Consider the following 13463-nt stretch of genomic DNA (forward strand, 5'->3'; position numbering starts at 1 on the left):
CTTCAGGACAGCAGTTTCTGTGGGTTTCTCCAGCCAGGTCTTGACCCCTTTGCTCACTACTCCTTTGCAACTGGATTCCAGGAGTTAGGCTCAGTGTTTAGCTGTGGGAAGACACAGACTTTTTTTTTTTTTTTTAACAGTGTTCTGCATTCAGACAACCTCACACATGATGAAGTTGGTTTGTCACCATGTTAAAGAATCAGTGAAAAGACAGAATTTCTCTCAACTGCCTAAAGAAGGACATAGAGCAGAGATCTACAGCAGGCTATCAGCAAGAGACATCTGATTTCTCGTTGTGAATGTTAAATAAAAGGACAAGAATTACATTTATTCACACCCAGTCTTGTGAGCGGAAAGTAGAATAGTCTTTGATGTGGAAAGCCTGGTACTGTGAGAGAGGAGTCCAGCTGTGGGGCCACTGGCCACCAGGCTTCAACACACTGAAGCCCAAGGGCTGTTTTTACTTGCTTATAAACCTCCTAAAGAGACAAACGCTTTTCTGTTTTCACTTTAAAATTAAGAGCAGCATGTGTTCAAGGCCAGCCTGGTCTATAGAACAAGTTCTAGGTCAACCAAGGTTCCACAAGGAAACCCGGGGGGGGGGGGGAGGGTTTGGGGGGGAGGTAAACAAAAAACACCAACCAACCAAAGAAAAGAACAATGTATATTTGCAAAGTAGCACAGAAAAACTGACTTCAGCTCAACCCAGCTAGGTCGCAGCACCTAGCACAGCACAGTTCTTGGAGTTGAATTCATCTGGCTGGTAGGCTAACACTTGGGCAGTCTGCTTCTCCTTCCTAGTTTTCTTATTCCAGATCAGGGCGTGAAAGTGGCAGTTGTGGAGAGTTCCTGGAGCTGTCCTACCAGTTAGTAAGCACACAGCAGCAATAGGATGGTACAGATGCCAGCCACGCCACTGAGGATGAATGAGTTTTGATGCTTCCCAAGGTTTAGCTACTGAATCAGGCTGTTCTCGGGAGGAAATGGTTAACCCATGAGTTCATTTTACTATGAATTGACTGGAGCATTCCTCCCTGTGAAGCCACATTGTCTTTTGTTGCCATAGCAGTGATATCCCTTATTTCTCCTGTTAGGCTATAATGAATTTGAAGGCGGTCATGATATCTCAAAAGGAGCTCAGCTCTCCTATTGTTTGTCCAGATCTACTTTTGTATGACTCCATATCTTTCAGACTGATCCCACGAGATTCTCCTTTGCTGCTACTGCCATTGAGTTTGCTTTGGCTTTGTGTAATTTATGTGTATAATCTTGCAACATGTCTATGTAGCTGCAGAGGATGCATCAGTGATGCATTAAATGAAGGGATACTTGCACTGTTGCTTTCTGCCATTTTATCATTTACCCCTTTAAGCATTGCTAAAACCTGTTTAATTTCAATGCCATTGTCTTGAACATTTGGTCTTGGCTTGATCCATTTACTAGGGGTATTGTGTCGGAAATATAACTGTCTTGTCTTCTATCACAGGAACTGCTGTGATGTAATTTGCATGTAGTTTGCTGATGGGAACTAGTTTCGGGTCAAGTTCATTTCCTAGATTTTGAGCTTTGTTCCCAGGGTCTCCCCAGCAATCACTGATCCCTGGTGCCATCTTTGTTGCCCAGTGTCAGTTGGGACCAGTTAATTATCTTTTTTTTTTTTTAAATGTGATTTAAACAAGAAAAACCATCACATATTTGCTGTGTAGTTGCCATTTCTGTTCCTCTTTAATAGATGCAGACTTCCATCTGAAGGACTTCCTTTAACATTTATTATGCTAAAGATTTGCTGTCAAAATGCCTTTCCGGTATTGAGTGTAAAATGTTAGTTGGCCTTCATTTTTGAAAGGCATTTTCAATGGTTATACAATTCTAGGTTAAGACAATATGGCTTGTTTTAAGTACTTTAAAGTACAAATCCACCATCTTCACTCATGTTTTCTCCCATGTTTCCCTTGTGTTCTTTCCATCCTTCAATATGCTCTCTTACTTATCTTGGTTCTTTTGAAAATGATTCACTCTTCTGACTCTCATTAAGATGCATTCTTTTTGTTGCTTTTAAACAGTTTTATTATGATGTGCCCTTATGTTTATTTACTGACAGTGTATGAATTCTTCGGATATTTGTTTTTATTATCTTAAAAAAAATGGGAACCATTCAGACCGAGTTCTTCTGGCATTCTTCCCCGAGTCTCTTCCTTGCCACCCACCACCATCCTCAGGCACACCTTGGATAGTGTAGTTAAATGGATAGGCTGCTGGAAGATAGCCCACAGTGTAATTCTGGTTTATACATGTATATTTACATTCCCCTCTCGTTTCATTTTGAATAGTTTGGAATGTTCTGCTCTCACAATGTGCTGATCAATTTTTGTTTATTTCTTTCTGGGTGTTATATTTTACTCAGTATTTTTGTGAGTGTGCAAATGGTTAGTCTTCCATGAGGACTGTCACTTGATTTTTTTTTTCTTTGCTCAGATTCTTGCCCCTTTATTGTTGCCTTGACTCTGTTTTTTTTTCATAGTAGATCTCTTTGTTGTGTTCAGTCTTTTCTTAATTACGTTTATCTTCTTTTACCATATGCAATCTGCTATCATTTTCAAGCAAATATATATGCATATATATACATATATATATATATATATATTTCCTTTTATGCCTTTAATTTATTTTCTTTTTCTTCTTTTGTCTTCTTCTCCCTAGCTCTCTTCACCATTTTTGAAGTTTATCTTGTTGAGTTTTTTTGATATTTAGATAATTTGGATACTTTTATAAGTAGTATTTGGTAGTTAAGTCCCCTGAATGTAGTCTAACTCTCCTTGTTTGCTTGGTAGAGATGTGTTAGCCAGGACTGGGACAGTTACCAACCGAGGACTAATTATTCTCCTCCACTGCTGCAAAAAACCTGTTTGAGTCTTGAATATTGGGACTCTTTTTGGAAGATGTGGGTACTTGTTTTAAGATGTTTCTTTTGCCGCTGCCCCCACTTAGCTAGTTGTTTGTTCGTGTGTGTGTGTGTGTGTGTGTATGTGTGTGTGTGTGTGTGTTAGTTGCTTTGACCAAAGGGTACCCTTGTAGCCACTCAAAGCTTGCTCGTAAACCCCTTCTGGTACTTACTTATGCCCACCTTACTCTCTTGCTTGCTTACTCTTTCTTTTCTCTCTGAGCCTCTGTCTTGAGACTCCTATCAATTAAACATCACCAGGCTCTCAGCTTTCTTGCTTAGTTGGAAACGTTTTGGGGGCTTTAAGATAGGATCAATACTATACTTGTCTACCCTTGTCCTACCCATGTCCCTCATATCACTGCCCTTAGTTCTTTTATATCTAGTGTAATATAAACGGAGATTTCATGTATTTTGTCCATTTGTGACTATTTTATTTTTTAAAGAGCCAACAATTAATGTGTACGTACTTGCTTGATGTTTGTATGTGCATCATATTAATGCCTAGTGTCTATAAAGGCTAGAAGAGGATATCAGATCTCCCCTGGATCTGTAGCTATAACTGGAGTTATAGGTGGTTGGTTGAAAGCTGCCATGATGTGCTGGCATCCAAGTCCTTTGCAAGACTGAGAAGGGCTCTTAACTACTGAGAATGTTTGGCTGTTGTAAATGCAATAGTTAAACATGGTCTCTGTTATCCAGCTTAGCCATAAATAGTCTCCAGATGTCATTCCTTTGTAATTAGTCAATACAGCTAATAGATGACTTTTACCAGTGGCCAACCTTGACAACCTCAAGAGAACAACAACTTCATTCTGCATAAACAAATAATTGATACACTGGAAGGAAGTATTCTTCATTGTATTCTTTGATTATCTGAGACTAGAAACTTTCTTTCTTGCTGCTGTGGCCTTCTCTGTCTAGCTAAAACTACTGGTGTCTGACATGGTTTTCTATTCAGTGTTAAAATTCCAGGAAGAGCTTCCGGTCAGTCTTCGCTAGCCCCTCCTTCTATCACATGGCATTACTGTGAGAAGCCAACCAATCTTTGAGAAAGATGGCGTTGTTTATGCAAATACTGATTGAGATTACAGGATGAATGAATGGCACCAACGCCTCAATTCCCACCAGAGGCAGAGACAGCAAGGAAATCTCTGGGTTCCTCAGGGAGTCCATTTATTTTAGCAGAGGAAGGAATGCAGTCCTTAGCAGAGGGCCTGATGTAGATAAACGGTAGCCTGAGCCCTGGAAACCAAGCATCCCTTGTCATTTTGCCAAGGGAACACTGCTGTGAAGGCTGTTCTTATCCTCAGGGTTCTCATTTGAGATGAAAGCCCAGCAGTTTGTCTAGCTGGCTCACTGCTCTGTCAGTTCTCCGTCTGAATTCTGGTTAGGTAAGATTTTCTTTTGTGTGTGTGTGCCTTTACTGAAGACAGTGTTGAAATTTTCATATTGTTTCAGGGCTTATTGTCTTGGATTCCAGAGAATCCACTAGTGAAGAAGTGGCCCCTTCAGGTTCCTGAGGCAGGCAGAAGGAGCAGAACAGACTAATTCTTATAAGTGAAGAAGTTGAGACCTTGGTAAATTGTACAGCTAAAAGCTTGTTTTGAAGATCACTTTGTTGAAAGAGTGAAGGAGCACTAAGGACCTTGACTATGCCAGCTTTTATTCTAGAGCTCCACACTAGACTACCACAAAGTAAAATAAACTGTCCTTAACTGGGCACTTCAGGCACCACACTGTGAATCTGCTACAGTGGTTAGCAAATCCAGCCCTTTATCCAGAAGACCCACTGATGCTCATCAGAGCAACTGGGGCAGTTCAGTTTAGCCAAACAGAAATTAGCAGAACTTAGAGGAACTGCCAGTCACAGAGTAGTTGGTGTGTTGTTATTTTGGGGCCAACAGAACTTTGGTAACTGAAGTGAACCTAGTTATCATACAAATATTAAGAAACACGCACATGTTGTGGAATAATATTTTAAGATGTGTTACATTTGCGTATGCTCTGGACTATTTGTTTAATGATGCAAAGATGTGATGCATTCCTTTATGTTGCATTTGTTTAATTCTGTAAAGCTGTGTTACTTTGCTTGTATAAAACACCTGATTGACTTAATAAACAGCCGAAGGACTAATAGCAGAGCAGGATAGGTGGGGCTGCCAGGCAGAGAGGGCAAAAAGGAGGAGAAATCTAGGCTTGAAAGAAGAAGATTGAGGATCAAGAAAAGGAGGAGGAGGTCTCCAGGGCCCAGCCACCCAGCTACACAGCCAGCTACAGAGTAAGAAGGAAGGAAAGATATATAGAATAAAGAAAGGTGCTCACTCATATATGAATATTAGACATAGAGCAAAGGATCACCAGCCTACAATCCACACCTCTAGAGAAGCTAGGAAACAAGGAGGACCCTAAGAGAGACATACAAGGTCCCCCACAGAAAGGAAAAGGGACAAGATCTCCTGAGCAAAATGGGAGCATAGGGGGAGAGGGAGTTAGGAGAAGCAGAAGGGGAGAAGAGGATGGGGGAGGAAGACATGAGGAAGATTGAGTCAGGGGAAGAATAGAGGAGAGCAAGAAAAGAGATACCTTAGTAGAGGGAGCCATTATAAGTTTAAAGAGAAATCTGGCACTAAGGAAATGTCCAGAGATATATTAGGATGACCCCAACTAAGAATCTAAGCAATAGGGAGTGGTTATTTTAAATGTCCTTCCCCTATAATGAGATTAATAGCTACCTTATATGCTGTCATAAAGCCTTCATCAAGTAGTTGATGGAAACAGAAGCAGAGACCCACAACTAAGCACTGAGCTGAATTCGTGGAATCCAGTTTTAGAGAGGAAAGAGTAATGAGCAAAGGGGTCAAAACCAGCCTGGAGAAATCGACAGAAACAGCTGACCTGAACAAGAGAGAGCTCATGGACCCCAGACTGATAGCTTGGAAACCAGCATAGGATGGAATGAGACCCCCCTGCACGTGGGTGTAAGTTAGGAGACCTGGGCAGTCTATGTGGCCCCTGGTAATGGATCAGCATTTATCCCCTAGTATATGAATGGACACTGGGAGCCCATTCTCCATAGAGGGATACTCTCTCAGCCTAGACACACAGGGGAGGACCTAGGCCCTGCCCCAAATGATGTGACAGACTTTGATGATACTCCCTGGAAGGCCTCACCCTTTCTATGGAGCAGAAGAGGGATGGGAAGGGGGACAGTGGGGGGGGGTTATGGGAGAAGATTGTTTCTAATTTAAATAAGAAACGTAAAAAAAAATAAAGAAAGGTAAAAATCCTAGAGGCAAAATGTAGTTAAGGAGACATGGAATAATTTAAGTTAGAAAAGCTGGCTAGAAACAAGTCAAGCTAAGGCTGGGTATTCACAAATAAGAACAAGTCTCTGTATTTATTCTGGTGCTGGGTGGCAGACCCCCAAAGAGGGGGGGGGGAAACAACTACACACACACACACACACACACACACACACACACACACACACCTCAAATATATATGCATTTGAGAAAAGTGAAGCATTAACTAGGTAAGGCTCAAAAGCAAGACTATGCTCATCACAAATAAGTCTACATATGAGAAGACAGAATATGGGGAAAATGGGAATCAAGGTCTGTGGAAACATAAAGGACAGAGAGTAGTCTTTAGAGAATTGTTTTGTCTCCCACATGTCTTTTGATAGACATTGGTTACTTTAAGTTACCTCTGATCATGTGTTTAGAAAGTGGAAAACTGATCATCAGAGCCCTTGACACTTAATTCAGGGGCTTCCAAATACACGTGGAGTGACTTGGTGATGAGAAGAGAACCGAAGCTCTTTTATCTGGTCCCTACTCATTTCCTCGGTTTCCTGACATCTTTTCTTCTCTACTCAGCATCCTGCCACCTCCCTGATCTTGCTCCATGTGAATGTTGCTCTATGCATTCTTGCCTTAAGGTCTTTGCACAGCTGTTTTCTGCTAACCTGCTCTTCTCTATATCATTCCACCCTCCTTATTTTCGTTTAGTGTTACCACCTTGTACTCATCTTTATCTATCTTCACAAAAGTGTGAGCTCTTTAAAAAGACATGTATGCACACCTGGCACCCCGGCACCACACTAAGGGCTTTGCATATCATGTGTGTTAGCCTCTCCATAACTTCATGAGATTGGTTTAACTATTGGTGCCTTCTCTCCACAGATGCTGCTGCTGAGTCGATCTCTACTGCAGTTCAGGAGGGAGGAGAACCACAGCTTATTACAAAGTGGCAGAGAAGGGCTCTGGTTCTAGAGCCTTGACTCTTAACCACTCCTCATAGAGAGAATTAGAGGTGGCTACCAGGGGTCTTTAAGCAATAGACACTAAGGCAGTTTATATTTGTAGTGAAAGAGACCAGTGAACATTGGTAGCTTCCTCTTGGGCCCAGATTAGCCACAAACCACACCCAAGGGGGAGACTTTTATTAAGCAGCAAAGAAAAGTTAGCTTGGCTGGTGTGTGTGTGTGTGTGTGTGTGTGTGTGTGTGTGTGTGTGTGTGTGCGTGCCTGTGGTCATCTGCAAAGACCAAAAGAGGGCGTTGTATCCTCTGGAGATGGTATTACACGCTTTTGTGAGCTATCCTAATGTGGGGGGCTAAGATCCAAATTTTAGTTCTCCAGCCCTAAAAGGGGCATTTTCACAGTGGTTATCACATTAACAGCCTTTTCTCCCTGTGACAAAATCACCTGATGTATCTGGTTTCTTCTGAGATAGAAACATCCCATCCTACTGAGACACTTAAGCCAGAAGGTAAACAACCTAAAATAGCTTCAGGAAGTCTCTGAAACTTACCAGATTCACAGGCCCCTCCTTTTCCTAAGAGTAAACAAGCCAAACTCAGGATAGTCAAACTCAGACAAGACAAGCTGCAAAGACTCTCAAACCAGACCAGCTGCCTGGAAGAAGTGAAAACTTCCCAAGCTGTCTGGAAGAGGTTTAGACCAACAGTGTCACTTGGATGGGACACTCTCCAGCCCTCTGAGCAGCCTGCAGCTGTGCACCGATTCCCAGCTTCTGTGAGCTGTCACCTCTGCTGGGGTGGGCTTTGGTGATGCAGCTGTCTTTGAGTCATTTCTGCCCCTGTAACTAACCCCTTATTCATATTGCTGAAATAACCTCAATAAAACCCATGGGTTCATCAAGATGGACTTTGGTGGTATCAGTGCTTTGATCTGTCATGGGCCCCCTATCTGGGGTGAGTAGACATGGGTGTAGCTTCTCCCCAGGACAAGTCTTGTCAAATAACATCTGACAGGAAGCTTCTCCTAGATCAAAGGGTCATCATGCCAGGCCACAAGAAGCAGAAAAGGGGTGATGTCCAGAGCCCACTCATTCTGGGGCATCTATAGTCAGGAAGCAAGAGTAAACAGGAAGTGGGGCCAGGCTGTTAAATCTCAAGGCCAACCCCAGTGACCTGTTTCCTTTAGCAAGACTTAACTTTTCCCCTCAGAGGTCAGTACATGAGCCTAGGGGGAACATTTCACATTAAAACCACAACAGTGGCTATAGGAACAATATATTCAACATGTAGACAAGAGACAACTATATGGGAAATACATATTAATTAGCATATTAATAAAATACAAATTATCCCTTGGGATACACAAGGCACTTAATATTTATTAAGTCTGAGAATAAATAAATAAACACACACACAAAAACAAGTCTCCTAACTCCGTGGCCGTTTTCCTGCCACTGCTCCTGCTCTGGTGAGAGTCAATAGTGCAGGAGTGGGTTGGGACCACAGAATGCAAGCCTACCTGCCTCCCCTTTCCTTGTGGTAATTCTCCAGTTAGGCAGTGATTTACAAGGACAGATATGTTTCTCCAGGGAAAAGAATGAGGCTTGGCTGTTGTCTGGGCAGGTGCATTTACAGACACTTCAGACCTGTACATTTCAAGCACTTAATCCACATGACATAATGATAGTTCACACTCCTGAATCCATTCCAAGCTAGCAAGATATATAGCTTGGAGTGATATATATCCCCAGAAGCTTACAGCAGGGGCTCCAAGGCTCGTAAGTTCCCTTTTCTTTATTTATTTAGCTTAAAACAGCAAAAATTACTCTGTCCCCGTTCTGGAAGTCTGAAATCAAGGTGTCAGCAAGCTAGACTCTTCTGAAGGCTGCAGAGGAGACTCCTGTCTGCTCAGCTTCTAACTGCTGGCCCTCCTTGGCATTGCACACTTTCAGTTAGCCGGCTCTAGTCATTGCTTGTTATCACATGGCATTCTCCCTGTGCGTCCCCTGTCTCTACATCCGAAGTTCTTTGTACATTGGGTTTCTCTTTTGTTTTAATTGTGATACAATGCACACATCATGGAATTTTCCATTTCAGCCTTTTAAAGTGTATGTGTTGTGGAGTTAAGCACATTCATAATGTTGCACAGCCATTCTTCAACAACTTTTTCATTTTGCAAAACTGAGACTGCACAATTCTTTCTCATAAACACCTTCTCCTGTTCCCCCACTCTCCCAGTCTCACCCCAGGAAGCCACACTGCTGCTCTCTGTGGATTTGACTATGAATACGTGTGTGTGTGTGTGTGTGTGTGTGTGTGTGTGTGTGTTGTATTAAGACAGAGTCTCTCACTAAACCTAGAGTTTACTGATGGGTCAGAGACTTGCTTTCTCCTGCCTTTCTAGTACTGGGGTTACAGAGAGGTGTGTACTGGCTTTTCCTTTGGGTTCTAGATCTTATAAAACAGTAAATTTCCATGTGATTTTCCCAAACATTAATATCTACTCTCTCCTTTTCCTCCTCCTCTCTTAGATCTAAGTTAAGGACCTAACCTTCCAATGCTCAAGAATGTGACTATTTGGAGATAATTTTGAAAAGAAGTAATTAGGCTGGATGTGGTGGCATACACCTTTAATCCCAGTACTCAAGAAGCAGAGGCAGAGGCACCTGTATCTCCATGAGTTCGATGTAGCCTGATTTAAATGGTGAGTTCCAGGATAGCCGGTGCCATATAGAGAGACCTATATGGCATTATCCCACATGTCAGAGCATGTGACTCTGACAGGCCTTGCCCTTCTGCCTGATTCCCTCTGCCTTGCTAGAAATTGTTAGATTACATTCCTAAAGCTAGCCACCAAGGACTATTACTATATTGGGTCACTTCTTCCTCAAGGTCCAGCTATGGAAGTATTGAAGTTCAGTAATCAACCCCTGCCCCCTGGCTCACCTAATTAACACACCCAATTGGAATTAAACACCTCATCCTAACTGGAGTTTTCCCCTTGAACCTTCATAAACTGCCATTTTTCTATCTGCTATGTCTGTCTCCTCTCTATACAGAGTCAGTCTTTTGTCCCTTTGGAACAAATACCCTCACCTTCTTTCCCTTGCTCCCTTTAATTTTCTCTCTCATCCTCTATCTCCTGTCTTGTTCTCTTATTCCCTGCCCCATGTCCTTTTGAGGCAAATACACCTCCTTTGTGTTGAGAACTTGGTCTTGGAGGTCCTGAGCTGATAAGTTTCCTTTCAGGCTTTGTCTCAAACAACCAAACAAGAAGAGGGAGAAGGAAGGGGAGGGAGAGAGAGGAAGAGGACAAAGAAGTAATTAAACAAGAGGTAGGGAAGTTTAATGTTGAAACACTTCTTTTGAAGAGCATTTCCTCTTAAACATTGGAAGATTAGCTCATTAACATAAGACTTTTAGAACTGTGTAATTCAGCCAGTCACCATAGTGCAGCTATTGCACTCAGAAAGTTAGCATCAATAGACGTCTCTTATGTATTTGATAAGCCTTGTTCACGTTTGCTAATTGTTCTCTGTCATTTTCCTGACCCATGATTAATGCAGGCTTACATCTAGAGTTTAGTGACCTCATCTTCTTAGTCTTCTTTAATGTGAAACAGTTCCCTCATCTTCCTTTGTTCTCCATGATCTTATTTTGAAGTGTGTTGTTCAGTTATTTTATACAAGATCTTTTAATTTGCATGATGATTCCTCATGATTAAATTTAGGTTGTGCTTTCCTTCAAGAAAACCACAGAAGTTATCTTGTGTCCTTCTTGGGATATCACATCGTGAGGCTGTTGTGTAGGCAGGGGCATTTGAAGACACTTTTCAGACCCGCACACTTCAAACATTTAATACATGAAATAATGACAGTTCACTTTCCTGAATCCATTCCAAGCTGGCAGACTTCAATGTTAATTTGTCTTGTTGCTGGCAATGTTATCTTTAACAATTTGGTGTAGATGATGTCTGCTAAGCTTCTTCAATACATATATTTCCTTTATAACAAATAAGAGTCACATGGAATGATACTTTGAGACTATGAAAACTCTCTTTTAAAAGATTTATTTTTATTATTTTGGGGTTCTTGGGGTTATGTGCATATGAGTGTGGGTGCTCGCAGAAGCCAGAGATACCTGTACCCCTGGAACTGAAGTTATAGGCAGTTGTGAGCTGCCTGATGTAGGTGTTGGGAACCAAACTCAGGTCGTTCTGCAAGAGCAGTTGTTACTTGCAGTTTCCTGCCAGCCTGGTCCCACAGCCACATAGCCCCAAATTAACATGCAGAGACAGTTATTAACTATGAACTGTTGGCCAGTTACTAGTATTTCTTCTTGGCTAACACTGTCTTAAATATTAACCCATTTCTATCCATCTAAGTGTTTCCACATGGTCTTATCTTACTGGAGAGAGGGTCCGGACCTCTTCTCTCATATCCTACATCTTGACTCCTTTCTACTACATCTCCCAGAATCCTCCTTGTCTCCGGGTCCCACCTATCTTGCTTTCCTATTGGCCAACAGAGCTTTATATATACAGAATGACATCTCCCATCAAGCAGTTCATGTTTTTAACTGCTGAGCCAACTCTTCGTTTTCTGAAAAATCTCTCTGTATACTGTAAGTCTGTGTATTAATTTTAGGTTCCATTGATGATTTTTGCTTGAGTAACTATTACTGCAGTGTTTGCTGGATGGTGATGCACATTCCTTCATACCTTCCACCCCTATTAGCAGGAGCTGAATGCAAAGCAGTTTCTTCTCTCCACCATCTTTCATCTTAGAGAATGTGTAGGTTGTACTTTATTCTATTGGTGATAATCCAACACTGTTCATTGTTGTGGTGCTCAGAGTTGTCATTATTGGACCATTGGAAATTCATTCTTCTGACTCCAGCATCATTTTGATGTAGCCCTATCATATTAAACATTTTCTAATCTCTGACACCACAAAAAATTTCATATCATCTTTTTGTTTCCCTCTCCCAGCCTGGAATGTCTTGGCTTTTAATGGTCCTGGTTCATTTTACTGACAATTAATAAACACTTGCTGACCATCTCCAGAGTTAAGAAGATGAAATACATATATGAATACATATATATGCACAAATCTTAGATCTTCTTCCTACATCCAGTTATATGTACTTTTAAACATTGTGTTACAGCACTGTCTCTAACTCCAACCCAGCCTCTATAGAAAGCTTTCTGTTTTCCTTATTAATGTCCCCTCTCACTGACAAATGACAATATATTATCCCTTTCATCATAATATACCAGCAGGGTCACAGAACACACGTGTCAGTTCAAGAAAGCTAAACTAACTTTCTTGAAATAAACTTATTAACTCTAGTACTCAGATGCAGTTTTTCTTTTTCTTGGACTTTGACTATGCAGTCAAGCTGCTGTTTTCAAAGTTTCTGTCATTAGTAGCCACCACCATACCCTTCAGTGTGGTTTGTTACCTGTCGTAGTGTTTGATTTGTCCTTTTGAAAACTCATATTCCATTTGGAGCTTCTTCCTCTTAGCTTTAATTATTTATTCTCTCTGTCTGAAAAATGTTAACACACTCCCCAAAATCACAACCATATAAGTTTTGTTTTACTTAAGAACTGTCACTCCCCCATCCTTTCTCCCACATGCCCATTCCTTCCCCACCCTGCTTCTGTTCACCATCTGTAGATAAACACACTTAAAGTTTTAATTTTATTCTTTCTCATTTATTTCCCGACAACCTACAGCACGTGTATCTTCTCATCTCTTCTTTCTTACACCCAAAGTTAACTCTTACATAGGGCTTCTGCTGACCTAACATCATATCCTGGAAAGCCTTCTGCATTAGTCCATAGATTACTCCTGCATTATTTTTTTCTAGCTGCTTGGTCCTACTACTTAAGTCTTGACATTTTTTTGGGGGGGCAGGTCTTTGTCTCTTAATTTTTACATACTATAGCTATCATCTCTGATATATATTTCAAATATTTTCTGTCAGTTTTCCAAATCCCTTCTGATTGTTTTATGGTGGTTTTGCTCTGTAATTTCTCCTTTGTGTTCTTCAATTGGTCATGATTCAAAACTGTGTTCTAAGAAGATGATTGAAGTAATTTCTAGAGGAATTTGAAATGGATCCAGCAATGGCCTCCCCCCTCCCGATCTAGCTTTGGTGGGCAACCTTCAGCAGTGGCAATGGCTCATATTGTTTGGGGGCCTATATTGTAGGGAGATGGCCCACTCATGGCACTGAGGTTTCCACTTAA

The 13463-nt window shown here is 41.4% G+C and overlaps 1 pseudogene; it reads right to left on the reverse strand.

Moving 5' to 3' along the window:
• Positions 1 to 867: 867 nt before the first annotated feature.
• LOC127223221 (Golgi SNAP receptor complex member 1-like) lies at positions 868 to 1610 on the reverse strand (annotated as a pseudogene).
• Positions 1611 to 13463: the final 11853 nt, after the last annotated feature.

The sequence above is a fragment of the Phodopus roborovskii genome, unplaced genomic scaffold (genome assembly GCF_943737965.1).
Source record: "Phodopus roborovskii unplaced genomic scaffold, PHOROB, whole genome shotgun sequence".
Taxonomy (NCBI): Eukaryota; Metazoa; Chordata; class Mammalia; order Rodentia; family Cricetidae; genus Phodopus; species Phodopus roborovskii.